The sequence below is a fragment of the Acipenser ruthenus genome, unplaced genomic scaffold (assembly GCF_902713425.1).
Source record: "Acipenser ruthenus unplaced genomic scaffold, fAciRut3.2 maternal haplotype, whole genome shotgun sequence".
Classification (NCBI taxonomy): Eukaryota; Metazoa; Chordata; class Actinopteri; order Acipenseriformes; family Acipenseridae; genus Acipenser; species Acipenser ruthenus.
Window position 1 is genome coordinate 3,128 of NW_026708312.1, and position 21,444 is coordinate 24,571.

At 43.6% G+C, this 21,444-nt stretch overlaps 68 non-coding genes and 14 pseudogenes across 68 annotated transcripts; all 82 read left to right on the plus strand.

The window, feature by feature from the left end:
• Positions 1 to 1,439: 1,439 nt before the first annotated feature.
• LOC131731531 (5S ribosomal RNA) lies at positions 1,440 to 1,547 on the plus strand (annotated as a pseudogene).
• A 100-nt stretch (positions 1,548 to 1,647) lies between these two features.
• On the plus strand, positions 1,648 to 1,776 carry LOC131731518 (5S ribosomal RNA; annotated as a pseudogene).
• Positions 1,777 to 1,890: 114 nt separating this feature from the next.
• LOC131731258 (5S ribosomal RNA) lies at positions 1,891 to 2,009 on the plus strand. Its single transcript, XR_009324674.1, has one exon. It is a non-coding gene; the product is annotated as a 5S ribosomal RNA (ribosomal RNA).
• A 100-nt stretch (positions 2,010 to 2,109) lies between these two features.
• LOC131731525 (5S ribosomal RNA) lies at positions 2,110 to 2,218 on the plus strand (annotated as a pseudogene).
• A 1,806-nt stretch (positions 2,219 to 4,024) lies between these two features.
• LOC131731522 (5S ribosomal RNA) lies at positions 4,025 to 4,133 on the plus strand (annotated as a pseudogene).
• A 114-nt stretch (positions 4,134 to 4,247) lies between these two features.
• LOC131731486 (5S ribosomal RNA) lies at positions 4,248 to 4,356 on the plus strand (annotated as a pseudogene).
• A 114-nt stretch (positions 4,357 to 4,470) lies between these two features.
• Positions 4,471 to 4,589, plus strand: LOC131731269 (5S ribosomal RNA). The gene has a single exon (XR_009324685.1). It is a non-coding gene; the product is annotated as a 5S ribosomal RNA (ribosomal RNA).
• A 100-nt stretch (positions 4,590 to 4,689) lies between these two features.
• Positions 4,690 to 4,808, plus strand: LOC131731280 (5S ribosomal RNA). Its single transcript, XR_009324696.1, has one exon. It is a non-coding gene; the product is annotated as a 5S ribosomal RNA (ribosomal RNA).
• Positions 4,809 to 4,908: 100 nt separating this feature from the next.
• LOC131731441 (5S ribosomal RNA) lies at positions 4,909 to 5,027 on the plus strand. Its single transcript, XR_009324855.1, has one exon. It is a non-coding gene; the product is annotated as a 5S ribosomal RNA (ribosomal RNA).
• Positions 5,028 to 5,127: 100 nt separating this feature from the next.
• LOC131731504 (5S ribosomal RNA) lies at positions 5,128 to 5,236 on the plus strand (annotated as a pseudogene).
• Positions 5,237 to 5,336: 100 nt separating this feature from the next.
• Positions 5,337 to 5,455, plus strand: LOC131731291 (5S ribosomal RNA). Its single transcript, XR_009324707.1, has one exon. It is a non-coding gene; the product is annotated as a 5S ribosomal RNA (ribosomal RNA).
• Positions 5,456 to 5,569: 114 nt separating this feature from the next.
• LOC131731303 (5S ribosomal RNA) lies at positions 5,570 to 5,688 on the plus strand. Its single transcript, XR_009324718.1, has one exon. It is a non-coding gene; the product is annotated as a 5S ribosomal RNA (ribosomal RNA).
• Positions 5,689 to 5,788: 100 nt separating this feature from the next.
• Positions 5,789 to 5,907, plus strand: LOC131731442 (5S ribosomal RNA). Its single transcript, XR_009324856.1, has one exon. It is a non-coding gene; the product is annotated as a 5S ribosomal RNA (ribosomal RNA).
• Positions 5,908 to 6,021: 114 nt separating this feature from the next.
• LOC131731314 (5S ribosomal RNA) lies at positions 6,022 to 6,140 on the plus strand. Its single transcript, XR_009324729.1, has one exon. It is a non-coding gene; the product is annotated as a 5S ribosomal RNA (ribosomal RNA).
• Positions 6,141 to 6,240: 100 nt separating this feature from the next.
• On the plus strand, positions 6,241 to 6,359 carry LOC131731325 (5S ribosomal RNA). Its single transcript, XR_009324740.1, has one exon. It is a non-coding gene; the product is annotated as a 5S ribosomal RNA (ribosomal RNA).
• Positions 6,360 to 6,473: 114 nt separating this feature from the next.
• On the plus strand, positions 6,474 to 6,592 carry LOC131731470 (5S ribosomal RNA; annotated as a pseudogene).
• A 114-nt stretch (positions 6,593 to 6,706) lies between these two features.
• LOC131731443 (5S ribosomal RNA) lies at positions 6,707 to 6,825 on the plus strand. The gene has a single exon (XR_009324857.1). It is a non-coding gene; the product is annotated as a 5S ribosomal RNA (ribosomal RNA).
• Positions 6,826 to 6,925: 100 nt separating this feature from the next.
• On the plus strand, positions 6,926 to 7,054 carry LOC131731469 (5S ribosomal RNA; annotated as a pseudogene).
• Positions 7,055 to 7,168: 114 nt separating this feature from the next.
• Positions 7,169 to 7,287, plus strand: LOC131731336 (5S ribosomal RNA). The gene has a single exon (XR_009324751.1). It is a non-coding gene; the product is annotated as a 5S ribosomal RNA (ribosomal RNA).
• A 114-nt stretch (positions 7,288 to 7,401) lies between these two features.
• Positions 7,402 to 7,520, plus strand: LOC131731347 (5S ribosomal RNA). The gene has a single exon (XR_009324762.1). It is a non-coding gene; the product is annotated as a 5S ribosomal RNA (ribosomal RNA).
• Positions 7,521 to 7,620: 100 nt separating this feature from the next.
• On the plus strand, positions 7,621 to 7,739 carry LOC131731358 (5S ribosomal RNA). The gene has a single exon (XR_009324773.1). It is a non-coding gene; the product is annotated as a 5S ribosomal RNA (ribosomal RNA).
• A 100-nt stretch (positions 7,740 to 7,839) lies between these two features.
• LOC131731487 (5S ribosomal RNA) lies at positions 7,840 to 7,948 on the plus strand (annotated as a pseudogene).
• Positions 7,949 to 8,062: 114 nt separating this feature from the next.
• On the plus strand, positions 8,063 to 8,181 carry LOC131731370 (5S ribosomal RNA). The gene has a single exon (XR_009324785.1). It is a non-coding gene; the product is annotated as a 5S ribosomal RNA (ribosomal RNA).
• Positions 8,182 to 8,281: 100 nt separating this feature from the next.
• LOC131731381 (5S ribosomal RNA) lies at positions 8,282 to 8,400 on the plus strand. The gene has a single exon (XR_009324796.1). It is a non-coding gene; the product is annotated as a 5S ribosomal RNA (ribosomal RNA).
• Positions 8,401 to 8,514: 114 nt separating this feature from the next.
• On the plus strand, positions 8,515 to 8,633 carry LOC131731407 (5S ribosomal RNA). The gene has a single exon (XR_009324822.1). It is a non-coding gene; the product is annotated as a 5S ribosomal RNA (ribosomal RNA).
• A 100-nt stretch (positions 8,634 to 8,733) lies between these two features.
• LOC131731392 (5S ribosomal RNA) lies at positions 8,734 to 8,852 on the plus strand. Its single transcript, XR_009324807.1, has one exon. It is a non-coding gene; the product is annotated as a 5S ribosomal RNA (ribosomal RNA).
• A 114-nt stretch (positions 8,853 to 8,966) lies between these two features.
• On the plus strand, positions 8,967 to 9,085 carry LOC131731403 (5S ribosomal RNA). Its single transcript, XR_009324818.1, has one exon. It is a non-coding gene; the product is annotated as a 5S ribosomal RNA (ribosomal RNA).
• Positions 9,086 to 9,185: 100 nt separating this feature from the next.
• Positions 9,186 to 9,304, plus strand: LOC131731449 (5S ribosomal RNA). Its single transcript, XR_009324863.1, has one exon. It is a non-coding gene; the product is annotated as a 5S ribosomal RNA (ribosomal RNA).
• A 114-nt stretch (positions 9,305 to 9,418) lies between these two features.
• Positions 9,419 to 9,537, plus strand: LOC131731414 (5S ribosomal RNA). Its single transcript, XR_009324829.1, has one exon. It is a non-coding gene; the product is annotated as a 5S ribosomal RNA (ribosomal RNA).
• Positions 9,538 to 9,651: 114 nt separating this feature from the next.
• Positions 9,652 to 9,770, plus strand: LOC131731384 (5S ribosomal RNA). Its single transcript, XR_009324799.1, has one exon. It is a non-coding gene; the product is annotated as a 5S ribosomal RNA (ribosomal RNA).
• Positions 9,771 to 9,870: 100 nt separating this feature from the next.
• Positions 9,871 to 9,989, plus strand: LOC131731425 (5S ribosomal RNA). The gene has a single exon (XR_009324840.1). It is a non-coding gene; the product is annotated as a 5S ribosomal RNA (ribosomal RNA).
• A 100-nt stretch (positions 9,990 to 10,089) lies between these two features.
• On the plus strand, positions 10,090 to 10,208 carry LOC131731436 (5S ribosomal RNA). Its single transcript, XR_009324851.1, has one exon. It is a non-coding gene; the product is annotated as a 5S ribosomal RNA (ribosomal RNA).
• A 100-nt stretch (positions 10,209 to 10,308) lies between these two features.
• Positions 10,309 to 10,427, plus strand: LOC131731448 (5S ribosomal RNA). Its single transcript, XR_009324862.1, has one exon. It is a non-coding gene; the product is annotated as a 5S ribosomal RNA (ribosomal RNA).
• Positions 10,428 to 10,527: 100 nt separating this feature from the next.
• Positions 10,528 to 10,646, plus strand: LOC131731460 (5S ribosomal RNA). The gene has a single exon (XR_009324873.1). It is a non-coding gene; the product is annotated as a 5S ribosomal RNA (ribosomal RNA).
• A 100-nt stretch (positions 10,647 to 10,746) lies between these two features.
• LOC131731375 (5S ribosomal RNA) lies at positions 10,747 to 10,865 on the plus strand. The gene has a single exon (XR_009324790.1). It is a non-coding gene; the product is annotated as a 5S ribosomal RNA (ribosomal RNA).
• A 114-nt stretch (positions 10,866 to 10,979) lies between these two features.
• Positions 10,980 to 11,088, plus strand: LOC131731506 (5S ribosomal RNA; annotated as a pseudogene).
• A 114-nt stretch (positions 11,089 to 11,202) lies between these two features.
• Positions 11,203 to 11,321, plus strand: LOC131731471 (5S ribosomal RNA). Its single transcript, XR_009324879.1, has one exon. It is a non-coding gene; the product is annotated as a 5S ribosomal RNA (ribosomal RNA).
• A 114-nt stretch (positions 11,322 to 11,435) lies between these two features.
• LOC131731483 (5S ribosomal RNA) lies at positions 11,436 to 11,554 on the plus strand. The gene has a single exon (XR_009324881.1). It is a non-coding gene; the product is annotated as a 5S ribosomal RNA (ribosomal RNA).
• A 114-nt stretch (positions 11,555 to 11,668) lies between these two features.
• Positions 11,669 to 11,787, plus strand: LOC131731494 (5S ribosomal RNA). The gene has a single exon (XR_009324882.1). It is a non-coding gene; the product is annotated as a 5S ribosomal RNA (ribosomal RNA).
• A 100-nt stretch (positions 11,788 to 11,887) lies between these two features.
• LOC131731397 (5S ribosomal RNA) lies at positions 11,888 to 12,006 on the plus strand. Its single transcript, XR_009324812.1, has one exon. It is a non-coding gene; the product is annotated as a 5S ribosomal RNA (ribosomal RNA).
• A 114-nt stretch (positions 12,007 to 12,120) lies between these two features.
• LOC131731505 (5S ribosomal RNA) lies at positions 12,121 to 12,239 on the plus strand. The gene has a single exon (XR_009324883.1). It is a non-coding gene; the product is annotated as a 5S ribosomal RNA (ribosomal RNA).
• A 114-nt stretch (positions 12,240 to 12,353) lies between these two features.
• LOC131731516 (5S ribosomal RNA) lies at positions 12,354 to 12,472 on the plus strand. The gene has a single exon (XR_009324884.1). It is a non-coding gene; the product is annotated as a 5S ribosomal RNA (ribosomal RNA).
• Positions 12,473 to 12,572: 100 nt separating this feature from the next.
• On the plus strand, positions 12,573 to 12,691 carry LOC131731398 (5S ribosomal RNA). Its single transcript, XR_009324813.1, has one exon. It is a non-coding gene; the product is annotated as a 5S ribosomal RNA (ribosomal RNA).
• Positions 12,692 to 12,805: 114 nt separating this feature from the next.
• On the plus strand, positions 12,806 to 12,924 carry LOC131731527 (5S ribosomal RNA). The gene has a single exon (XR_009324885.1). It is a non-coding gene; the product is annotated as a 5S ribosomal RNA (ribosomal RNA).
• Positions 12,925 to 13,024: 100 nt separating this feature from the next.
• On the plus strand, positions 13,025 to 13,143 carry LOC131731532 (5S ribosomal RNA). Its single transcript, XR_009324886.1, has one exon. It is a non-coding gene; the product is annotated as a 5S ribosomal RNA (ribosomal RNA).
• Positions 13,144 to 13,257: 114 nt separating this feature from the next.
• Positions 13,258 to 13,366, plus strand: LOC131731488 (5S ribosomal RNA; annotated as a pseudogene).
• Positions 13,367 to 13,466: 100 nt separating this feature from the next.
• On the plus strand, positions 13,467 to 13,585 carry LOC131731533 (5S ribosomal RNA). The gene has a single exon (XR_009324887.1). It is a non-coding gene; the product is annotated as a 5S ribosomal RNA (ribosomal RNA).
• A 100-nt stretch (positions 13,586 to 13,685) lies between these two features.
• Positions 13,686 to 13,804, plus strand: LOC131731396 (5S ribosomal RNA). Its single transcript, XR_009324811.1, has one exon. It is a non-coding gene; the product is annotated as a 5S ribosomal RNA (ribosomal RNA).
• Positions 13,805 to 13,904: 100 nt separating this feature from the next.
• Positions 13,905 to 14,023, plus strand: LOC131731534 (5S ribosomal RNA). Its single transcript, XR_009324888.1, has one exon. It is a non-coding gene; the product is annotated as a 5S ribosomal RNA (ribosomal RNA).
• A 114-nt stretch (positions 14,024 to 14,137) lies between these two features.
• LOC131731535 (5S ribosomal RNA) lies at positions 14,138 to 14,256 on the plus strand. The gene has a single exon (XR_009324889.1). It is a non-coding gene; the product is annotated as a 5S ribosomal RNA (ribosomal RNA).
• Positions 14,257 to 14,356: 100 nt separating this feature from the next.
• On the plus strand, positions 14,357 to 14,475 carry LOC131731399 (5S ribosomal RNA). The gene has a single exon (XR_009324814.1). It is a non-coding gene; the product is annotated as a 5S ribosomal RNA (ribosomal RNA).
• A 114-nt stretch (positions 14,476 to 14,589) lies between these two features.
• On the plus strand, positions 14,590 to 14,708 carry LOC131731536 (5S ribosomal RNA). Its single transcript, XR_009324890.1, has one exon. It is a non-coding gene; the product is annotated as a 5S ribosomal RNA (ribosomal RNA).
• Positions 14,709 to 14,822: 114 nt separating this feature from the next.
• On the plus strand, positions 14,823 to 14,941 carry LOC131731538 (5S ribosomal RNA). The gene has a single exon (XR_009324892.1). It is a non-coding gene; the product is annotated as a 5S ribosomal RNA (ribosomal RNA).
• Positions 14,942 to 15,041: 100 nt separating this feature from the next.
• On the plus strand, positions 15,042 to 15,160 carry LOC131731400 (5S ribosomal RNA). Its single transcript, XR_009324815.1, has one exon. It is a non-coding gene; the product is annotated as a 5S ribosomal RNA (ribosomal RNA).
• A 114-nt stretch (positions 15,161 to 15,274) lies between these two features.
• LOC131731539 (5S ribosomal RNA) lies at positions 15,275 to 15,393 on the plus strand. Its single transcript, XR_009324893.1, has one exon. It is a non-coding gene; the product is annotated as a 5S ribosomal RNA (ribosomal RNA).
• Positions 15,394 to 15,493: 100 nt separating this feature from the next.
• On the plus strand, positions 15,494 to 15,612 carry LOC131731540 (5S ribosomal RNA). Its single transcript, XR_009324894.1, has one exon. It is a non-coding gene; the product is annotated as a 5S ribosomal RNA (ribosomal RNA).
• A 114-nt stretch (positions 15,613 to 15,726) lies between these two features.
• Positions 15,727 to 15,835, plus strand: LOC131731489 (5S ribosomal RNA; annotated as a pseudogene).
• A 100-nt stretch (positions 15,836 to 15,935) lies between these two features.
• On the plus strand, positions 15,936 to 16,054 carry LOC131731541 (5S ribosomal RNA). Its single transcript, XR_009324895.1, has one exon. It is a non-coding gene; the product is annotated as a 5S ribosomal RNA (ribosomal RNA).
• A 100-nt stretch (positions 16,055 to 16,154) lies between these two features.
• On the plus strand, positions 16,155 to 16,273 carry LOC131731542 (5S ribosomal RNA). Its single transcript, XR_009324896.1, has one exon. It is a non-coding gene; the product is annotated as a 5S ribosomal RNA (ribosomal RNA).
• A 100-nt stretch (positions 16,274 to 16,373) lies between these two features.
• LOC131731543 (5S ribosomal RNA) lies at positions 16,374 to 16,492 on the plus strand. The gene has a single exon (XR_009324897.1). It is a non-coding gene; the product is annotated as a 5S ribosomal RNA (ribosomal RNA).
• Positions 16,493 to 16,592: 100 nt separating this feature from the next.
• LOC131731544 (5S ribosomal RNA) lies at positions 16,593 to 16,711 on the plus strand. Its single transcript, XR_009324898.1, has one exon. It is a non-coding gene; the product is annotated as a 5S ribosomal RNA (ribosomal RNA).
• Positions 16,712 to 16,811: 100 nt separating this feature from the next.
• LOC131731545 (5S ribosomal RNA) lies at positions 16,812 to 16,930 on the plus strand. The gene has a single exon (XR_009324899.1). It is a non-coding gene; the product is annotated as a 5S ribosomal RNA (ribosomal RNA).
• A 114-nt stretch (positions 16,931 to 17,044) lies between these two features.
• On the plus strand, positions 17,045 to 17,163 carry LOC131731546 (5S ribosomal RNA). The gene has a single exon (XR_009324900.1). It is a non-coding gene; the product is annotated as a 5S ribosomal RNA (ribosomal RNA).
• A 100-nt stretch (positions 17,164 to 17,263) lies between these two features.
• On the plus strand, positions 17,264 to 17,382 carry LOC131731547 (5S ribosomal RNA). The gene has a single exon (XR_009324901.1). It is a non-coding gene; the product is annotated as a 5S ribosomal RNA (ribosomal RNA).
• Positions 17,383 to 17,482: 100 nt separating this feature from the next.
• Positions 17,483 to 17,591, plus strand: LOC131731508 (5S ribosomal RNA; annotated as a pseudogene).
• Positions 17,592 to 17,705: 114 nt separating this feature from the next.
• Positions 17,706 to 17,824, plus strand: LOC131731549 (5S ribosomal RNA). Its single transcript, XR_009324903.1, has one exon. It is a non-coding gene; the product is annotated as a 5S ribosomal RNA (ribosomal RNA).
• Positions 17,825 to 17,924: 100 nt separating this feature from the next.
• LOC131731550 (5S ribosomal RNA) lies at positions 17,925 to 18,043 on the plus strand. The gene has a single exon (XR_009324904.1). It is a non-coding gene; the product is annotated as a 5S ribosomal RNA (ribosomal RNA).
• A 114-nt stretch (positions 18,044 to 18,157) lies between these two features.
• On the plus strand, positions 18,158 to 18,276 carry LOC131731551 (5S ribosomal RNA). Its single transcript, XR_009324905.1, has one exon. It is a non-coding gene; the product is annotated as a 5S ribosomal RNA (ribosomal RNA).
• Positions 18,277 to 18,376: 100 nt separating this feature from the next.
• Positions 18,377 to 18,495, plus strand: LOC131731421 (5S ribosomal RNA). Its single transcript, XR_009324836.1, has one exon. It is a non-coding gene; the product is annotated as a 5S ribosomal RNA (ribosomal RNA).
• A 114-nt stretch (positions 18,496 to 18,609) lies between these two features.
• LOC131731552 (5S ribosomal RNA) lies at positions 18,610 to 18,728 on the plus strand. The gene has a single exon (XR_009324906.1). It is a non-coding gene; the product is annotated as a 5S ribosomal RNA (ribosomal RNA).
• Positions 18,729 to 18,842: 114 nt separating this feature from the next.
• LOC131731252 (5S ribosomal RNA) lies at positions 18,843 to 18,961 on the plus strand. The gene has a single exon (XR_009324668.1). It is a non-coding gene; the product is annotated as a 5S ribosomal RNA (ribosomal RNA).
• Positions 18,962 to 19,061: 100 nt separating this feature from the next.
• Positions 19,062 to 19,180, plus strand: LOC131731553 (5S ribosomal RNA). The gene has a single exon (XR_009324907.1). It is a non-coding gene; the product is annotated as a 5S ribosomal RNA (ribosomal RNA).
• A 114-nt stretch (positions 19,181 to 19,294) lies between these two features.
• LOC131731253 (5S ribosomal RNA) lies at positions 19,295 to 19,413 on the plus strand. Its single transcript, XR_009324669.1, has one exon. It is a non-coding gene; the product is annotated as a 5S ribosomal RNA (ribosomal RNA).
• Positions 19,414 to 19,527: 114 nt separating this feature from the next.
• On the plus strand, positions 19,528 to 19,646 carry LOC131731401 (5S ribosomal RNA). Its single transcript, XR_009324816.1, has one exon. It is a non-coding gene; the product is annotated as a 5S ribosomal RNA (ribosomal RNA).
• Positions 19,647 to 19,746: 100 nt separating this feature from the next.
• LOC131731509 (5S ribosomal RNA) lies at positions 19,747 to 19,855 on the plus strand (annotated as a pseudogene).
• A 114-nt stretch (positions 19,856 to 19,969) lies between these two features.
• LOC131731254 (5S ribosomal RNA) lies at positions 19,970 to 20,088 on the plus strand. Its single transcript, XR_009324670.1, has one exon. It is a non-coding gene; the product is annotated as a 5S ribosomal RNA (ribosomal RNA).
• A 114-nt stretch (positions 20,089 to 20,202) lies between these two features.
• LOC131731255 (5S ribosomal RNA) lies at positions 20,203 to 20,321 on the plus strand. The gene has a single exon (XR_009324671.1). It is a non-coding gene; the product is annotated as a 5S ribosomal RNA (ribosomal RNA).
• Positions 20,322 to 20,421: 100 nt separating this feature from the next.
• Positions 20,422 to 20,540, plus strand: LOC131731256 (5S ribosomal RNA). The gene has a single exon (XR_009324672.1). It is a non-coding gene; the product is annotated as a 5S ribosomal RNA (ribosomal RNA).
• A 114-nt stretch (positions 20,541 to 20,654) lies between these two features.
• Positions 20,655 to 20,773, plus strand: LOC131731257 (5S ribosomal RNA). The gene has a single exon (XR_009324673.1). It is a non-coding gene; the product is annotated as a 5S ribosomal RNA (ribosomal RNA).
• A 100-nt stretch (positions 20,774 to 20,873) lies between these two features.
• LOC131731422 (5S ribosomal RNA) lies at positions 20,874 to 20,992 on the plus strand. Its single transcript, XR_009324837.1, has one exon. It is a non-coding gene; the product is annotated as a 5S ribosomal RNA (ribosomal RNA).
• Positions 20,993 to 21,106: 114 nt separating this feature from the next.
• Positions 21,107 to 21,225, plus strand: LOC131731259 (5S ribosomal RNA). Its single transcript, XR_009324675.1, has one exon. It is a non-coding gene; the product is annotated as a 5S ribosomal RNA (ribosomal RNA).
• A 100-nt stretch (positions 21,226 to 21,325) lies between these two features.
• LOC131731260 (5S ribosomal RNA) lies at positions 21,326 to 21,444 on the plus strand. The gene has a single exon (XR_009324676.1). It is a non-coding gene; the product is annotated as a 5S ribosomal RNA (ribosomal RNA).

Below are 21,444 nucleotides of genomic sequence, written 5' to 3' on the forward strand. Positions count from 1 at the left end.
CACTTTCTGAAACATTTCTTATCAAATTGTGGGGGGTTTGGGAATGGGGGAAGAAATTCTATTAATGTGTCTTAAACCTTCAATGGTAAAGGATGTTCCCTGGATTTATAAAGAAGTTCTAGTGGCTTGGTCCGAGTTCTTGCAGCATGTCTCTTTTAAGCCAGAGACCAGAGAACAAATATTGGAGCAGCCTCTTTTTTTGAACCCACTGTTAAAAGTGCAAGGTGTGACACTTTATAAAAAGAGTTTTATAGAAGCAGGTGTTAGTAAAATTAAAGACATCATGTACGTTTTTAAAGAAGGCTTTTTACCCAGTTTGGCAATAGTTGACTTGGTAAAAGAAAAGAACGAAGATATTCCCATTAGTATAATAATAAAGGAGTACAGTAAAATACAAAGTGCCATCCCTGAGAGTTGGGTGAGGGTTATTAATCAAGAACATAACAGCAAACTGTCACGTGGAGTTTCTTTGCCTGTGTTTCTTCTAAAAAGGAAAAATAAATACTTTAACATTATTGAATGTACGACCAAATTGTTCTATTTAGTGTTAATGAGTGTGGTTTTTAAAAAGCCAACGTCGGAGCAATTCTGGCAAAAAATATTTCCAAACTTTAAAATCTGTACAATTTGGAATAATGTAAGACAGACTTATAAATCTCCCGAATGTGAAGAAAATGATTTTAAACTGAGGCACAACTGCATCTTTACAAAGTGGCTCCTTTTTAAAATGCACAAAAGTGACAATGCCTTGTGTTCAGTGTGTCAAAGTAGAGAGGAAGGATTATTGCATCTATTTGTAAAATGCACTGAACTGCAGGGGCTGAGGGAATACTTGAGGGGTTTAATAGAGGGGTTCTTTAAATTTGCAGAGCAGAATGTACTCAATACATTGTCATGGGAGGAAATGTTTTTGTTTGGATTGACTGATAAAATAGATAATGTTAACACTCTAGCGGTGAACTTATTTTTGAGTTATGCAAGGTATACAATTTTAAAGAGAAGAAACATGGCAGAGTTTCATAATATGAAAGTAGATATTGTAAAATTGTATATTTTTTATGTGAAGAAAAATATTTCATATATATTTCATTACTGTGTAGAACATAAACAAATGGAGCATTTTGATGAAAAAATTCTCTATAACAATATTTTTCTTAGGAAAACACATAACAGCCTTGTTTTCAAGTTGTAAATATTGTGCAATGTTAGAAAAATAAATAAATAAAAAAAAAAAAAAAAAAAATAAGCCTGATCTCGTCTCATCTCAGAAGCTAAGCAATGTTGGGCTTGGTTAGTACTTGGATGGGAGACCACCTGGGAATATCAAGTGCTGCAGGCATTACATTTTACAATTGAAATGTGTGGAGGACAAAAGGAAATTTTGGAGGAATCACCCCCAGCTCACTAAACATAAAAGTCATGAAAGCAGAAATGCAATCGCCTGCGGCCACACCACCTTGAATAAGCCTGATCTCAGAAGCTAAGCAATGTTTGCTTGGTTAGTACTTGGATGGGAGACCACCTGGGAATATCAAGTGCTGCAGGCATTACATTTTACAATTGAAATGTGTGGAGGACAAAAGGAAATTTTGGAGGAATCACCCCCAGCTCACTAAACATAAAAGTCTTGAAAGCAGAAATGCAATCGCATGCGGCCACACCACCTTCAATAAGCCTGATCTTGCCTGATCTTGTCTGATCTCAGAAGCTAAGCAATGTTGGGCTTGGTTAGTACTTGGATGGGAGACCACCTGGGAATATCAAGTGCTGCAGGCATTACATTTTTGTAATTACAATTTACAATTGAAATGTGTGGAGGACAAAAGGAAATTTTGGAGGAATCACCCCCAGCTCACTAAACATAAAAGTCATGAAAGCAGAACTGCAATCGCCTGCGGCCACACCACCTTGAATAAGCCTGATCTCGTCTGATCTCAGAAGCTAAGCAATGTTGGGCTTGGTTAGTACTTGGATGGGAGACCACCTGGGAATATCAAGTGCTGCAGGCATTACATTTTACAATTGAAATGTGTGGAGGACAAAAGGAAATTTTGGAGGAATCACCCCCAGCTCACTAAACATTAAAGTCATGAATGCAGAAATGCAATCGCCTGCGGCCACACCACCTTTAATAAGCCTGATCTCAGAAGCTAAGCAATGTTGTGCTTGGTTAGTACTTGGATGGGAGACCACCTGGGAATATCAAGTGCTGCAGGCATTACATTTTTGTAATTACATTTTACAATTGAAATGTGTGGAGGACATGATTTCCATTACACGAGAGTAGATGTTAAAACTTCATGCTGATTTGAACTCGGCTCTCGCCAAGATAAGCACCAACTAAGACGTAGCTTTACAGTAAACTAATGTGATCCATATGTGTCTCCATCCATTTACGTTTCCTTCCATATGATGATGTAGATATCCTTCTGTCTGGTGTTAATGGCTGAAGTGTAATGCTGGCTCCAGGGATCAGCTTATTTTGCCTCCCTGGCGCATCAGCACACACAACGGCTGCGATGCTGGCTCCGGGGATCAACCAAAGTGCGGCCTCCCCAGCGCATCAGCATGACAACCGTCTGGATTGAGCTAAGTAGGGTACATCTCTGGGGTTTTCAAGTGGGCACCTTCCATCCTCAGTGTTTCGTCGACTAGCCCACGACACCTCAAGACGGCTCGACGGTGATTCTGGCGTCCCAGCATCACCCCCCTCCGTCCCCCACTCAACTCAGCCCAGCTTACTTACCTGTCCCCAGCCAGAATCTTTCCGTCTCAACCACAGCCAGTTGCTGCTCCTCTCTGCTGCTTCAGATAAGTTCTTCACTGTGCGACGCAACTCTTGGCCACTGAATCCGACGTCTCTGAGAAACCGGGTTGTAGAGTGTGCCACAAATCCTCGACAAACCACTTCCACTGGGTAAACCCGAACTCTCCATCCTCGCTGTTCCGCTTCAGTGGCTAGTTGAGCATACCGCAGTTTCTTCCTCTCATACGCCTCATCTACAGCATCCTCCCATGGCACTGTTAACTCTACCAGGTGAACAAGGCGTGCTGATCCAGACCACAAGACAATATCTGGTCGAAGGTTAGTGGTGGCAATCTCAGGTGGAAAAATAAGCCGTTGACCAACATCTGCCAGCATTTTCCAGTCTCTAGCAGCTTCCAGTTGTCCTGGGCGAGAATTGGTTTTAACACCTTTTCCTGGTGGTTGCTCTCCTGGGCGGAGGAATGTTGTCTTTTGTGTGTAATGTTTTGATGGAACAGGTGACAACTTATTGGTCATGTTACGCTTGTCTTCCAATGCTAAGGCCAAACATCGCAGCACCTGGTCATGGCGCCAAGTAAACCGTCCTTGGCTAAGAGCCACCTTACATCCTGTCAAAATGTGCCTTAATGTTGCAGGTGATGAACACAAAGGACATGAGGGATCCTCTCCTACCCAGAGGTTTAGGTTCTGTGGTGATGGGAGAACATCATATGTTGACCTGATGAGGAAACTGATCCTGCTCTGTTCCATTGACCATAGGTCTTTCCAGCCAATCTTGCGTTGTTCCACACTCTCCCATCTCATCCATTCTCCCTGCTTGGCCTGGGAAATGGCCTTTATACACCTCATCCTCTCCTCCTGCTTTTGCACCTCGTTGACTACCAGCTTCCTTCTTTGAGCTGGGGCCGCCTTGTGCCATGTAGGAGGAGTTGAACTGAAACCAAGACCCCCTCTTCCATGCTGAACTTGCCCCATGATATCACCAATTCAAAGGGCAGCCTTTGCATCTTCCACAGCTTTCTTTGCCGCCCACTTTCTTCCAGTTTTCAACACAGGTGCTGCCTCCCTTACGCATTTATCGCGTGACTCTACTAATGTCATTTCCAGTCTGACCTTGGCACACTTAAACTCCTCGGTTAGAGCAGAGACTGGTAGCTGCAGTATTCCTTTACCATAAAGTCCCACTTTATGGAGGAATTTTGGAGGAATCACCCCCAGCTCACTAAACATAAAAGTCATGAAAGCAGAAAAGCAATCGCCTGCGGCCACACCACCTTGAATAAGCCTTATCTCAGAAGCTAAGCAATGTTGGGCTTGGTTAGTACTTGGATGGGAGACCACCTGGGAATATCAAGTGCTGCAGGCATTACATTTTTGTAATTACATTTTACAATTGAAATGTGTGGAGGACAAAAGGATATTTTAGAGGAATCACCCCCAGCTCACTAAACATAAAAGTCATGAAAGCAGAAAGGCAATCGCCTGCGGCCACACCACCTTGAATAAGCCTGATCTCAGAAGCTAAGCAATGTTGGGCTTGGTTAGTACTTGGATGGGAGACCACCTGGGAATATCAAGTGCTGCAGGCATTACATTTTTGTAATTACATTTTACAATTGAAATGTGTGGAGGACAAAAGGAAATTTTGGAGGAATCACCCCCAGCTCACTAAACATAAAAGTCATGAAAGCAGAAATGCAATCGCCTGCGGCCACACCACCTTGAATAAGCCTGATCTCGTCTGATCTCAGAAGCTAAGCAATGTTGGGCTTGGTTAGTACTTGGATGGGAGACCACCTGGGAATATCAAGTGCTGCAGGCATTACATTTTACAATTGAAATGTGTGGAGGACAAAAGGAAATTTTGGAGGAATCACCCCCAGCTCACTAAACATAAAAGTCATGAAAGCAGAAATGCAATCGCCTGCGGCCACACCACCTTGAATAAGCCTGATCTCGTCTGATCTCAGAAGCTAAGCAATGTTGGGCTTGGTTAGTACTTGGATGGGAGACCACCTGGGAATATCAAGTGCTGCAGGCATTACATTTTACAATTGAAATGTGTGGAGGACAAAAGGAAATTTTGGAGGAATCACCCCCAGCTCACTAAACATAAAAGTCATGAAAGCAGAAATGCAATCGCCTGCCGCCACACCACCTTGAATAAGCCTGATCTCGTCTGATCTCAGAAGCTAAGCAATGTTGGGCTTGGTTAGTACTTGGATGGGAGACCACCTGGGAATATCAAGTGCTGCAGGCATTACATTTTACAATTGAAATGTGTGGAGGACAAAAGGAAATTTTGGAGGAATCACCCCCAGCTCACTAAACATAAAAGTCATGAAAGCAGAAATGCAATCGCCTGCGGCCACACCACCTTGAATAAGCCTGATCTCAGAAGCTAAGTAATGTTGGGCTTGGTTAGTACTTGGATGGGAGACCACCTGGGAATATCAAGTGCTGCAGGCATTACATTTTACAATTGAAATGTGTGGAGGACAAAAGGAAATTTTGGAGGAATCACCCCCAGCTCACTAAACATAAAAGTCATGAAAGCAGAAATGCAATCGCCTGCGGCCACACCACCTTGAATAAGCCTGATCTCGTCTGATCTCAGAAGCTAAGCAATGTTGGGCTTGGTTAGTACTTGGATGGGAGACCACCTGGGAATATCAAGTGCTGCAGGCATTACATTTTTGTAATTACATTTTACAATTGAAATGTGTGGAGGACAAAAGGAAATTTTGGAGGAATCACCCCCAGCTCACTAAACATAAAAGTCATGAAAGCAGAAATGCAATCGCCTGCGGCCACACCACCTTGAATAAGCCTGATCTCGTCTGATCTCAGAAGCTAAGCAATGTTGGGCTTGGTTAGTACTTGGATGGGAGACCACCTGGGAATATCAAGTGCTGCAGGCATTACATTTTACAATTGAAATGTGTGGAGGACAAAAGGAAATTTTGGAGGAATCACCCCCAGCTCACTAAACATAAAAGTCATGAAAGCAGAAATGCAATCGCCTGCCGCCACACCACCTTGAATAAGCCTGATCTCGTCTGATCTCAGAAGCTAAGCAATGTTGGGCTTGGTTAGTACTTGGATGGGAGACCACCTGGGAATATCAAGTGCTGCAGGCATTACATTTTAGTAATTACATTTTACAATTGAAATGTGTGGAGGACAAAAGGAAATTTTGGAGGAATCACCCCCAGCTCACTAAACATAAAAGTCATGAAAGCAGAAATGCAATCGCCTGCGGCCACACCACCTTGAATAAGCCTGATCTCGTCTGATCTCAGAAGCTAAGCAATGTTGGGCTTGGTTAGTACTTGGATGGGAGACCACCTGGGAATATCAAGTGCTGCAGGCATTACATTTTACAATTGAAATGTGTGGAGGACAAAAGGAAATTTTGGAGGAATCACCCCCAGCTCACTAAACATAAAAGTCATGAAAGCAGAACTGCAATCGCCTGCGGCCACACCACCTTGAATAAGCCTGATCTCGTCTGATCTCAGAAGCTAAGCAATGTTGGGCTTGGTTAGTACTTGGATGGGAGACCACCTGGGAATATCAAGTGCTGCAGGCATTACATTTTTGTAATTACATTTTACAATTGAAATGTGTGGAGGACAAAAGGAAATTTTGGAGGAATCACCCCCAGCTCACTAAACATAAAAGTCATGAAAGCAGAACTGCAATCGCCTGCGGCCACACCACCTTGAATAAGCCTGATCTTGTCTGATCTCAGAAGCTAAGCAATGTTGGGCTTGGTTAGTACTTGGAGGGGAGACCACCTGGGAATATCAAGTGCTGCAGGCATTACATTTTTGTAATTACATTTTACAATTGAAATGTGTGGAGGACAAAAGGAAATTTTGGAGGAATCACCCCCAGCTCACTAAACATAAAAGTCATGAAAGCAGAAATGCAATCGCCTGCCGCCACACCACCTTGAATAAGCCTGATCTCGTCTGATCTCAGAAGCTAAGCAATGTTGGGCTTGGTTAGTACTTGGATGGGAGACCACCTGGGAATATCAAGTGCTGCAGGCATTACATTTTACAATTGAAATGTGTGGAGGACAAAAGGAAATTTTGGAGGAATCACCCCCAGCTCACTAAACATAAAAGTCATGAAAGCAGAAATGCAATCGCCTGCGGCCACACCACCTTGAATAAGCCTGATCTCGCCTGATCTCGTCTGATCTCAGAAGCTAAGCAATGTTGGGCTTGGTTAGTACTTGGATGGGAGACCACCTGGGAATATCAAGTGCTGCAGGCATTACATTTTTGTAATTACATTTTACAATTGAAATGTGTGGAGGACAAAAGGAAATTTTGGAGGAATCACCCCCAGCTCACTAAACATAAAAGTCATGAAAGCAGAAATGCAATCGCCTGCGGCCACACCACCTTGAATAAGCCTGATCTCGTCTGATCTCAGAAGCTAAGCAATGTTGGGCTTGGTTAGTACTTGGATGGGAGACCACCTGGGAATATCAAGTGCTGCAGGCATTACATTTTTGTAATTACATTTTACAATTGAAATGTGTGGAGGACAAAAGGAAATTTTGGAGGAATCACCCCCAGCTCACTAAACATAAAAGTCATGAAAGCAGAAATGCAATCGCCTGCGGCCACACCACCTTGAATAAGCCTGATCTCGTCTGATCTCAGAAGCTAAGCAATGTTGGGCTTGGTTAGTACTTGGATGGGAGACCACCTGGGAATATCAAGTGCTGCAGGCATTACATTTTACAATTGAAATGTGTGGAGGACAAAAGGAAATTTTGGAGGAATCACCCCCAGCTCACTAAACATAAAAGTCATGAAAGCAGAAATGCAATCGCCTGCGGCCACACCACCTTGAATAAGCCTGATCTCGTCTGATCTCAGAAGCTAAGCAATGTTGGGCTTGGTTAGTACTTGGATGGGAGACCACCTGGGAATATCAAGTGCTGCAGGCATTACATTTTACAATTGAAATGTGTGGAGGACAAAAGGAAATTTTGGAGGAATCACCCCCAGCTCACTAAACATAAAAGTCATGAAAGCAGAAATGCAATCGCCTGCGGCCACACCACCTTGAATAAGCCTGATCTCAGAAGCTAAGCAATGTTGGGCTTGGTTAGTACTTGGATGGGAGACCACCTGGGAATATCAAGTGCTGCAGGCATTACATTTTTGTAATTACATTTTACAATTGAAATGTGTGGAGGACAAAAGGAAATTTTGGAGGAATCACCCCCAGCTCACTAAACATAAAAGTCATGAAAGCAGAAATGCAATCGCCTGCGGCCACACCACCTTGAATAAGCCTGATCTCGTCTGATCTCAGAAGCTAAGCAATGTTGGGCTTGGTTAGTACTTGGATGGGAGACCACCTGGGAATATCAAGTGCTGCAGGCATTACATTTTACAATTGAAATGTGTGGAGGACAAAACGAAATTTTGGAGGAATCACCCCCAGCTCACTAAACATAAAAGTCATGAAAGCAGAAATGCAATCGCCTGCGGCCACACCACCTTGAATAAGCCTGATCTCGTCTGATCTCAGAAGCTAAGCAATGTTGGGCTTGGTTAGTACTTGGATGGGAGACCACCTGGGAATATCAAGTGCTGCAGGCATTACATTTTTGTAATTACATTTTACAATTGAAATGTGTGGAGGACAAAAGGAAATTTTGGAGGAATCACCCCCAGCTCACTAAACATAAAAGTCATGAAAGCAGAAATGCAATCTCCTGCGGCCACACCACCTTGAATAAGCCTGATCTCGTCTGATCTCAGAAGCTAAGCAATGTTGGGCTTGGTTAGTACTTGGATGGGAGACCACCTGGGAATATCAAGTGCTGCAGGCATTACATTTTACAATTGAAATGTGTGGAGGACAAAAGGAAATTTTGGAGGAATCACCCCCAGCTCACTAAACATAAAAGTCATGAAAGCAGAAATGCAATCGCCTGCGGCCACACCACCTTGAATAAGCCTGATCTCGTCTGATCTCAGAAGCTAAGCAATGTTGGGCTTGGTTAGTACTTGGATGGGAGACCACCTGGGAATATCAAGTGCTGCAGGCATTACATTTTTGTAATTACATTTTACAATTGAAATGTGTGGAGGACAAAAGGAAATTTTGGAGGAATCACCCCCAGCTCACTAAACATAAAAGTCATGAAAGCAGAAATGCAATCGCCTGCGGCCACACCACCTTGAATAAGCCTGATCTCGTCTGATCTCAGAAGCTAAGCAATGTTGGGCTTGGTTAGTACTTGGATGGGAGACCACCTGGGAATATCAAGTGCTGCAGGCATTACATTTTACAATTGAAATGTGTGGAGGACAAAAGGAAATTTTGGAGGAATCACCCCCAGCTCACTAAACATAAAAGTCATGAAAGCAGAAATGCAATCGCCTGCGGCCACACCACCTTGAATAAGCCTAATCTCGTCTGATCTCAGAAGCTAAGCAATGTTGGGCTTGGTTAGTACTTGGATGGGAGACCACCTGGGAATATCAAGTGCTGCAGGCATTACATTTTTGTAATTACATTTTACAATTGAAATGTGTGGAGGACAAAAGGAAATTTTGGAGGAATCACCCCCAGCTCACTAAACATAAAAGTCATGAAAGCAGAAATGCAATCGCCTGCGGCCACACCACCTTGAATAAGCCTGATCTCGTCTGATCTCAGAAGCTAAGCAATGTTGGGCTTGGTTAGTACTTGGATGGGAGACCACCTGGGAATATCAAGTGCTGCAGGCATTACATTTTTGTAATTACATTTTACAATTGAAATGTGTGGAGGACAAAAGGAAATTTTGGAGGAATCACCCCCAGCTCACTAAACATAAAAGTCATGAAAGCAGAAATGCAATCGCCTGCGGCCACACCACCTTGAATAAGCCTGATCTCGTCTGATCTCAGAAGCTAAGCAATGTTGGGCTTGGTTAGTACTTGGATGGGAGACCACTTGGGAATATCAAGTGCTGCAGGCATTACATTTTACAATTGAAATGTGTGGAGGACAAAAGGAAATTTTGGAGGAATCACCCCCAGCTCACTAAACATAAAAGTCATGAAAGCAGAAATGCAATCGCCTGCGGCCACACCACCTTGAATAAGCCTGATCTCGTCTGATCTCAGAAGCTAAGCAATGTTGGGCTTGGTTAGTACTTGGATGGGAGACCACCTGGGAATATCAAGTGCTGCAGGCATTACATTTTACAATTGAAATGTGTGGAGGACAAAAGGAAATTTTGGAGGAATCACCCCCAGCTCACTAAACATAAAAGTCATGAAAGCAGAAATGCAATCGCCTGCGGCCACACCACCTTGAATAAGCCTGATCTCGTCTGATCTCAGAAGCTAAGCAATGTTGGGCTTGGTTAGTACTTGGATGGGAGACCACCTGGGAATATCAAGTGCTGCAGGCATTACATTTTACAATTGAAATGTGTGGAGGACAAAAGGAAATTTTGGAGGAATCACCCCCAGCTCACTAAACATAAAAGTCATGAAAGCAGAAATGCAATCGCCTGCGGCCACACCACCTTGAATAAGCCTGATCTCGTCTGATCTCAGAAGCTAAGCAATGTTGGGCTTGGTTAGTACTTGGATGGGAGACCACCTGGGAATATCAAGTGCTGCAGGCATTACATTTTACAATTGAAATGTGTGGAGGACAAAAGGAAATTTTGGAGGAATCACCCCCAGCTCACTAAACATAAAAGTCATGAAAGCAGAAATGCAATCGCCTGCGGCCACACCACCTTGAATAAGCCTGATCTCGTCTGATCTCAGAAGCTAAGCAATGTTGGGCTTGGTTAGTACTTGGATGGGAGACCACCTGGGAATATCAAGTGCTGCAGGCATTACATTTTACAATTGAAATGTGTGGAGGACAAAAGGAAATTTTGGAGGAATCACCCCCAGCTCACTAAACATAAAAGTCATGAAAGCAGAAATGCAATCGCCTGCAGCCACACCACCTTGAATAAGCCTGATCTCGTCTGATCTCAGAAGCTAAGCAATGTTGGGCTTGGTTAGTACTTGGATGGGAGACCACCTGGGAATATCAAGTGCTGCAGGCATTACATTTTTGTAATTACATTTTACAATTGAAATGTGTGGAGGACAAAAGGAAATTTTGGAGGAATCACCCCCAGCTCACTAAACATAAAAGTCATGAAAGCAGAAATGCAATCGCCTGCGGCCACACCACCTTGAATAAGCCTGATTTCAGAAGCTAAGCAATGTTGGGCTTGGTTAGTACTTGGATGGGAGACCACCTGGGAATATCAAGTGCTGCAGGCATTACATTTTTGTAATTACATTTTACAATTGAAATGTGTGGAGGACAAAAGGAAATTTTGGAGGAATCACCCCCAGCTCACTAAACATAAAAGTCATGAAAGCTGAACTGCAATCGCCTGCGGCCACACCACCTTGAATAAGCCTGATCTCGTCTGATCTCAGAAGCTAAGCAATGTTGGGCTTGGTTAGTACTTGGATGGGAGACCACCTGGGAATATCAAGTGCTGCAGGCATTACATTTTTGTAATTACATTTTACAATTGAAATGTGTGGAGGACAAAAGGAAATTTTGGAGGAATCACCCCCAGCTCACTAAACATAAAAGTCATGAAAGCAGAAATGCAATCGCCTGCGGCCACACCACCTTGAATAAGCCTGATCTCGTCTGATCTCAGAAGCTAAGCAATGTTGGGCTTGGTTAGTACTTGGATGGGAGACCACCTGGGAATATCAAGTGCTGCAGGCATTACATTTTTGTAATTACATTTTACAATTGAAATGTGTGGAGGACAAAAGGAAATTTTGGAGGAATCACCCCCAGCTCACTAAACATAAAAGTCATGAAAGCAGAAATGCAATCGCCTGCGGCCACACCACCTTGAATAAGCCTGATCTCGTCTGATCTCAGAAGCTAAGCAATGTTGGGCTTGGTTAGTACTTGGATGGGAGACCACCTGGGAATATCAAGTGCTGCAGGCATTACATTTTACAATTGAAATGTGTGGAGGACAAAAGGAAATTTTGGAGGAATCACCCCCAGCTCACTAAACATAAAAGTCATGAAAGCAGAAATGCAATCGCCTGCGGCCACACCATCTTGAATAAGCCTGATCTCGTCTGATCTCAGAAGCTAAGCAATGTTGGGCTTGGTTAGTACTTGGATGGGAGACCACCTGGGAATATCAAGTGCTGCAGGCATTACATTTTTGTAATTACATTTTACAATTGAAATGTGTGGAGGACAAAAGGAAATTGTGGAGGAATCACCCCCAGCTCACTAAACATAAAAGTCATGAAAGCAGAAATGCAATCGCCTGCGGCCACACCACCTTGAATAAGCCTGATCTCGTCTGATCTCAGAAGCTAAGCAATGTTGGGCTTGGTTAGTACTTGGATGGGAGACCACCTGGGAATATCAAGTGCTGCAGGCATTACATTTTTGTAATTACATTTTACAATTGAAATGTGTGGTGGACAAAAGGAAATTTTGGAGGAATCACCCCCAGCTCACTAAACATAAAAGTCATGAAAGCAGAAATGCAATCGCCTGCGGCCACACCACCTTGAATAAGCCTGATCTCGTCTGATCTCAGAAGCTAAGCAATGTTGGGCTTGGTTAGTACTTGGATGGGAGACCACCTGGGAATATCAAGTGCTGCAGGCATTACATTTTACAATTGAAATGTGTGGAGGACAAAAGGAAATTTTGGAGGAATCACCCCCAGCTCACTAAACATAAAAGTCATGAAAGCAGAAATGCAATCGCCTGCGGCCACACCATCTTGAATAAGCCTGATCTCGTCTGATCTCAGAAGCTAAGCAATGTTGGGCTTGGTTAGTACTTGGATGGGAGACCACCTGGGAATATCAAGTGCTGCAGGCATTACATTTTTGTAATTACATTTTACAATTGAAATGTGTGGAGGACAAAAGGAAATTTTGGAGGAATCACCCCCAGCTCACTAAACATAAAAGTCATGAAAGCAGAAATGCACTCGCCTGCGGCCACACCACCTTGAATAAGCCTGATCTCGTCTGATCTCAGAAGCTAAGCAATGTTGGGCTTGGTTAGTACTTGGATGGGAGACCACCTGGGAATATCAAGTGCTGCAGGCATTACATTTTACAATTGAAATGTGTGGAGGACAAAAGGAAATTTTGGAGGAATCACCCCCAGCTCACTAAACATAAAAGTCATGAAAGCAGAAATGCAATCGCCTGCGGCCACACCACCTTGAATAAGCCTGATCTCGTCTGATCTCAGAAGCTAAGCAATGTTGGGCTTGGTTAGTACTTGGATGGGAGACCACCTGGGAATATCAAGTGCTGCAGGCATTACATTTTTGTAATTACATTTTACAATTGAAATGTGTGGAGGACAAAAGGAAATTTTGGAGGAATCACCCCCAGCTCACTAAACATAAAAGTCATGAAAGCAGAAATGCAATCGCCTGCGGCCACACCACCTTGAATAAGCCTGATCTCAGAAGCTAAGCAATGTTGGGCTTGGTTAGTACTTGGATGGGAGACCACCTGGGAATATCAAGTGCTGCAGGCATTACATTTTACAATTGAAATGTGTGGAGGACAAAAGGAAATTTTGGAGGAATCACCCCCAGCTCACTAAACATAAAAGTCATGAAAGCAGAAATGCAATCGCCTGCGGCCACACCACCTTGAATAAGCCTGATCTCGTCTGATCTCAGAAGCTAAGCAATGTTGGGCTTGGTTAGTACTTGGATGGGAGACCACCTGGGAATATCAAGTGCTGCAGGCATTACATTTTACAATTGAAATGTGTGGAGGACAAAAGGAAATTTTGGAGGAATCACCCCCAGCTCACTAAACATAAAAGTCATGAAAGCAGAAATGCAATCGCCTGCGGCCACACCACCTTGAATAAGCTTGATCTCGTCTGATCTCAGAAGCTAAGCAATGTTGGGCTTGGTTAGTACTTGGATGGGAGACCACCTGGGAATATCAAGTGCTGCAGGCATTACATTTTACAATTGAAATGTGTGGAGGACAAAAGGAAATTTTGGAGGAATCACCCCCAGCTCACTAAACATAAAAGTCATGAAAGCAGAAATGCAATCGCCTGCGGCCACACCACCTTGAATAAGCCTGATCTCGTCTGATCTCAGAAGCTAAGCAATGTTGGGCTTGGTTAGTACTTGGATGGGAGACCACCTGGGAATATCAAGTGCTGCAGGCATTACATTTTTGTAATTACATTTTACAATTGAAATGTGTGGAGGACAAAAGGAAATTTTGGAGGAATCACCCCCAGCTCACTAAACATAAAAGTCATGAAAGCAGAAATGCAATCGCCTGCGGCCACACCACCTTGAATAAGCCTGATCTCGTCTGATCTCAGAAGCTAAGCAATGTTGGGCTTGGTTAGTACTTGGATGGGAGACCACCTGGGAATATCAAGTGCTGCAGGCATTACATTTTACAATTGAAATGTGTGGAGGACAAAAGGAAATTTTGGAGGAATCACCCCCAGCTCACTAAACATAAAAGTCATGAAAGCAGAAATGCAATCGCCTGCGGCCACACCATCTTGAATAAGCCTGATCTCGTCTGATCTCAGAAGCTAAGCAATGTTGGGCTTGGTTAGTACTTGGATGGGAGACCACCTGGGAATATCAAGTGCTGCAGGCATTACATTTTTGTAATTACATTTTACAATTGAAATGTGTGGAGGACAAAAGGAAATTGTGGAGGAATCACCCCCAGCTCACTAAACATAAAAGTCATGAAAGCAGAAATGCAATCGCCTGCGGCCACACCACCTTGAATAAGCCTGATCTCGTCTGATCTCAGAAGCTAAGCAATGTTGGGCTTGGTTAGTACTTGGATGGGAGACCACCTGGGAATATCAAGTGCTGCAGGCATTACATTTTTGTAATTACATTTTACAATTGAAATGTGTGGTGGACAAAAGGAAATTTTGGAGGAATCACCCCCAGCTCACTAAACATAAAAGTCATGAAAGCAGAAATGCAATCGCCTGCGGCCACACCACCTTGAATAAGCCTGATCTCGTCTGATCTCAGAAGCTAAGCAATGTTGGGCTTGGTTAGTACTTGGATGGGAGACCACCTGGGAATATCAAGTGCTGCAGGCATTACATTTTACAATTGAAATGTGTGGAGGACAAAAGGAAATTTTGGAGGAATCACCCCCAGCTCACTAAACATAAAAGTCATGAAAGCAGAAATGCAATCGCCTGCGGCCACACCATCTTGAATAAGCCTGATCTCGTCTGATCTCAGAAGCTAAGCAATGTTGGGCTTGGTTAGTACTTGGATGGGAGACCACCTGGGAATATCAAGTGCTGCAGGCATTACATTTTTGTAATTACATTTTACAATTGAAATGTGTGGAGGACAAAAGGAAATTTTGGAGGAATCACCCCCAGCTCACTAAACATAAAAGTCATGAAAGCAGAAATGCACTCGCCTGCGGCCACACCACCTTGAATAAGCCTGATCTCGTCTGATCTCAGAAGCTAAGCAATGTTGGGCTTGGTTAGTACTTGGATGGGAGACCACCTGGGAATATCAAGTGCTGCAGGCATTACATTTTACAATTGAAATGTGTGGAGGACAAAAGGAAATTTTGGAGGAATCACCCCCAGCTCACTAAACATAAAAGTCATGAAAGCAGAAATGCAATCGCCTGCGGCCACACCACCTTGAATAAGCCTGATCTCGTCTGATCTCAGAAGCTAAGCAATGTTGGGCTTGGTTAGTACTTGGATGGGAGACCACCTGGGAATATCAAGTGCTGCAGGCATTACATTTTTGTAATTACATTTTACAATTGAAATGTGTGGAGGACAAAAGGAAATTTTGGAGGAATCACCCCCAGCTCACTAAACATAAAAGTCATGAAAGCAGAAATGCAATCGCCTGCGGCCACACCACCTTGAATAAGCCTGATCTCAGAAGCTAAGCAATGTTGGGCTTGGTTAGTACTTGGATGGGAGACCACCTGGGAATATCAAGTGCTGCAGGCATTACATTTTACAATTGAAATGTGTGGAGGACAAAAGGAAATTTTGGAGGAATCACCCCCAGCTCACTAAACATAAAAGTCATGAAAGCAGAAATGCAATCGCCTGCGGCCACACCACCTTGAATAAGCCTGATCTCGTCTGATCTCAGAAGCTAAGCAATGTTGGGCTTGGTTAGTACTTGGATGGGAGACCACCTGGGAATATCAAGTGCTGCAGGCATTACATTTTACAATTGAAATGTGTGGAGGACAAAAGGAAATTTTGGAGGAATCACCCCCAGCTCACTAAACATAAAAGTCATGAAAGCAGAAATGCAATCGCCTGCGGCCACACCACCTTGAATAAGCCTGATCTCGTCTGATCTCAGAAGCTAAGCAATGTTGGGCTTGGTTAGTACTTGGATGGGAGACCACCTGGGAATATCAAGTGCTGCAGGCATTACATTTTACAATTGAAATGTGTGGAGGACAAAAGGAAATTTTGGAGGAATCACCCCCAGCTCACTAAACATAAAAGTCATGAAAGCAGAAATGCAATCGCCTGCGGCCACACCACCTTGAATAAGCCTGATCTCGTCTGATCTCAGAAGCTAAGCAATGTTGGGCTTGGTTAGTACTTGGATGGGAGACCACCTGGGAATATCAAGTGCTGCAGGCATTACATTTTACAATTGAAATGTGTGGAGGACAAAAGGAAATTTTGGAGGAATCACCCCCAGCTCACTAAACATAAAAGTCATGAAAGCAGAAATGCAATCGCCTGCGGCCACACCACCTTGAATAAGCCTGATCTCGTCTGATCTCAGAAGCTAAGCAATGTTGGGCTTGGTTAGTACTTGGATGGGAGACCACCTGGGAATATCAAGTGCTGCAGGCATTACATTTTACAATTGAAATGTGTGGAGGACAAAAGGAAATTTTGGAGGAATCACCCCCAGCTCACTAAACATAAAAGTCATGAAAGCAGAAATGCAATCGCCTGCGGCCACACCACCTTGAATAAGCCTGATCTCGTCTGATCTCAGAAGCTAAGCAATGTTGGGCTTGGTTAGTACTTGGATGGGAGACCACCTGGGAATATCAAGTGCTGCAGGCATTACATTTTTGTAATTACATTTTACAATTGAAATGTGTGGAGGACAAAAGGAAATTTTGGAGGAATCACCCCCAGCTCACTAAACATAAAAGTCATGAAAGCAGAAATGCAATCGCCTGCGGCCACACCACCTTGAATAAGCCTGATCTCGTCTGATCTCAGAAGCTAAGCAATGTTGGGCTTGGTTAGTACTTGGATGGGAGACCACCTGGGAATATCAAGTGCTGCAGGCATTACATTTTACAATTGAAATGTGTGGAGGACAAAAGGAAATTTTGGAGGAATCACCCCCAGCTCACTAAACATAAAAGTCATGAAAGCAGAAATGCAGTCGCCTGCGGCCACACCACCTTGAATAAGCCTGATCTCGTCTGATCTCAGAAGCTAAGCAATGTTGGGCTTGGTTAGTACTTGGATGGGAGACCACCTGGGAATATCAAGTGCTGCAGGCATTACATTTTACAATTGAAATGTGTGGAGGACAAAAGGAAATTTTGGAGGAATCACCCCCAACTCACTAAACATAAAAGTCATGAAAGCAGAACAGCAATCGCCTGCGGCCACACCACCTTGAATAAGTCTGATCTCAGAAGCTAAGCAATGTTGGGCTTGGTTAGTACTTGGATGGGAGACCACCTGGGAATATCAAGTGCTGCAGGCATTACATTTTTGTAATTACATTTTACAATTGAAATTTGTGGAGGACAAAAGGAAATTTTGGAGGAATCACCCCCAGCTCACTAAACATAAAAGTCATGAAAGCAGAAATGCAATCGCCTGCGGCCACACCACCTTGAATAAGCCTGATCTCGTCTGATCTCAGAAGCTAAGCAATGTTGGGCTTGGTTAGTACTTGGATGGGAGACCACCTGGGAATATCAAGTGCTGCAGGCATTACATTTTACAATTGAAATGTGTGGAGGACAAAAGGAAATTTTGGAGGAATCTCCCCCAGCTCACTAAACATAAAAGTCATGAAAGCAGAAATGCAATCGCCTGCGGCCACACCACCTTGAATAAGCCTGATCTCGTCTGATCTCAGAAGCTAAGCAATGTTGGGCTTGGTTAGTACTTGGATGGGAGACCACCTGGGAATATCAAGTGCTGCAGGCATTACATTTTTGTAATTACATTTTACAATTGAAATGTGTGGAGGACAAAAGGAAATTTTGGAGGAATCACCCCCAGCTCACTAAACATAAAAGTCATGAAAGCAGAAATGCAATCGCCTGCGGCCACACCACCTTGAATAAGCCTGATCTCGTCTGATCTCAGAAGCTAAGCAATGTTGGGCTTGGTTAGTACTTGGATGGGAGACCACCTGGGAATATCAAGTGCTGCAGGCATTACATTTTACAATTGAAATGTGTGGAGGACAAAAGGAAATTTTGGAGGAATCACCCCCAGCTCACTAAACATAAAAGTCATGAAAGCAGAAATGCAATCGCTTGCGGCCACACCACCTTGAATAAGCCTGATCTCGTATGATCTCAGAAGCTAAGCAATGTTGGGCTTGGTTAGTACTTGGATGGGAGACCACCTGGGAATATCAAGTGCTGCAGGCATTACATTTTTGTAATTACATTTTACAATTGAAATGTGTGGAGGACAAAAGGAAATTTTGGAGGAATCACCCCCAGCTCACTAAACATAAAAGTCATGAAAGCAGAAATGCAATCGCCTGCGGCCACACCACCTTGAATAAGCCTGATCTCGTCTGATCTCAGAAGCTAAGCAATGTTGGGCTTGGTTAGTACTTGGATGGGAGACCACCTGGGAATATCAAGTGCTGCAGGCATTACATTTTAGTAATTACAATTTACAATTGAAATGTGTGGAGGACAAAAGGAAATTTTGGAGGAATCACCCCCAGCTCACTAAACATAAAAGTCATGAAAGCAGAAATGCAATCGCCTGCGGCCACACCACCTTGAATAAACCTGATCTCGTCTGATCTCAGAAGCTAAGCAATGTTGGGCTTGGTTAGTACTTGGATGGGAGACCACCTGGGAATATCAAGTGCTGCAGGCATTACATTTTACAATTGAAATGTGTGGAGGACAAAAGGAAATTTTGGAGGAATCACCCCCAGCTCACTAAACATAAAAGTCATGAAAGCAGAAATGCATTCGCCTGCGGCCACACCACCTTGAATAAGCCTGATCTCGTCTGATCTCAGAAGCTAAGCAATGTTGGGCTTGGTTAGTACTTGGATGGGAGACCACCTGGGAATATCAAGTGCTGCAGGCATTACATTTTTGTAATTACATTTTACAATTGAAATGTGTGGAGGACAAAAGGAAATTTTGGAGGAATCACCCCCAGCTCACTAAACATAAAAGTCATGAAAGCAGAAATGCAATCGCCTGCGGCCACACCACCTTGAATAAGCCTGATCTCGTCTGATCTCAGAAGCTAAGCAATGTTGGGCTTGGTTAGTACTTGGATGGGAGACCACCTGGGAATATCAAGTGCTGCAGGCATTACATTTTTGTAATTACATTTTACAATTGAAATGTGTGGAGGACAAAAGGAAATTTTGGAGGAATCACCCCCAGCTCACTAAACATAAAAGTCATGAAAGCAGAACAGCAATCGCCTGCGGCCACACCATCTTGAATAAGCCTGATCTCGTCTGATCTCAGAAGCTAAGCAATGTTGGGCTTGGTTAGTACTTGGATGGGAGACCACCTGGGAATATCAAGTGCTGCAGGCATTACATTTTACAATTGAAATGTGTGGAGGACAAAAGGAAATTTTGGAGGAATCACCCCCAACTCACTAAACATAAAAGTCATGAAAGCAGAACAGCAATCGCCTGCGGCCACACCACCTTGAATAAGTCTGATCTCAGAAGCTAAGCAATGTTGGGCTTGGTTAGTACTTGGATGGGAGACCACCTGGGAATATCAAGTGCTGCAGGCATTACATTTTTGTAATTACATTTTACAATTGAAATTTGTGGAGGACAAAAGGAAATTTTGGAGGAATCACCCCCAGCTCACTAAACATAAAAGTCATGAAAGCAGAAATGCAATCGCCTGCGGCCACACCACCTTGAATAAGCCTGATCTCGTCTGATCTCAGAAGCTAAGCAATGTTGGGCTTGGTTAGTACTTGGATGGGAGACCACCTGGGAATATCAAGTGCTGCAGGCATTACATTTTTGTAATTACATTTTACAATTGAAATTTGTGGAGGACAAAAGGAAATTTTGGAGGAATCACCCCCAGCTCACTAAACATAAAAGTCATGAAAGCAGAAATGCAATCGCCTGCGGCCACACCACCTTGAATAAGCCTGATCTCGTCTGATCTCAGAAGCTAAGCAATGTTGGGCTTGGTTAGTACTTGGATGGGAGACCACCTGGGAATATCAAGTGCTGCAGGCATTACATTTTACAATTGAAATGTGTGGAGGACAAAAGGAAATTTTGGAGGAATCTCCCCCAGCTCACTAAACATAAAAGTCATGAAAGCAGAAATGCAATCGCCTGCGGCCACACCACCTTGAATAAGCCTGATCTCGTCTGATCTCAGAAGCTAAGCAATGTTGGGCTTGGTTAGTACTTGGATGGGAGACCACCTGGGAATATCAAGTGCTGCAGGCATTACATTTTTGTAATTACATTTTACAATTGAAATGTGTGGAGGACAAAAGGAAATTTTGGAGGAATCACCCCCAGCTCACTAAACATAAAAGTCATGAAAGCAGAAATGCAATCGCCTGCGGCCACACCACCTTGAATAAGCCTGATCTCGTCTGATCTCAGAAGCTAAGCAATGTTGGGCTTGGTTAGTACTTGGATGGGAGACCACCTGGGAATATCAAGTGCTGCAGGCATTACATTTTACAATTGAAATGTGTGGAGGACAAAAGGAAATTTTGGAGGAATCACCCCCAGCTCACTAAACATAAAAGTCATGAAAGCAGAAATGCAATCGCTTGCGGCCACACCACCTTGAATAAGCCTGATCTCGTATGATCTCAGAAGCTAAGCAATGTTGGGCTTGGTTAGTACTTGGATGGGAGACCACCTGGGAATATCAAGTGCTGCAGGCATTACATTTTAGTAATTACAATTTACAATTGAAATGTGTGGAGGACAAAAGGAAATTTTGGAGGAATCACCCCCAGCTCACTAAACATAAAAGTCATGAAAGCAGAAATGCAATCGCCTGCGGCCACACCACCTTGAATAAGCCTGATCTCGTCTGATCTCAGAAGCTAAGCAATGTTGGGCTTGGTTAGTACTTGGATGGGAGACCACCTGGGAATATCAAGTGCTGCAGGCATTACATTTTACAATTGAAATGTGTGGAGGACAAAAGGAAATTTTGGAGGAATCACCCCCAGCTCACTAAACATAAAAGTCATGAAAGCAGAAATGCATTCGCCTGCGGCCACACCACCTTGAATAAGCCTGATCTCGTCTGATCTCAGAAGCTAAGCAATGTTGGGCTTGGTTAGTACTTGGATGGGAGACCACCTGGGAATATCAAGTGCTGCAGGCA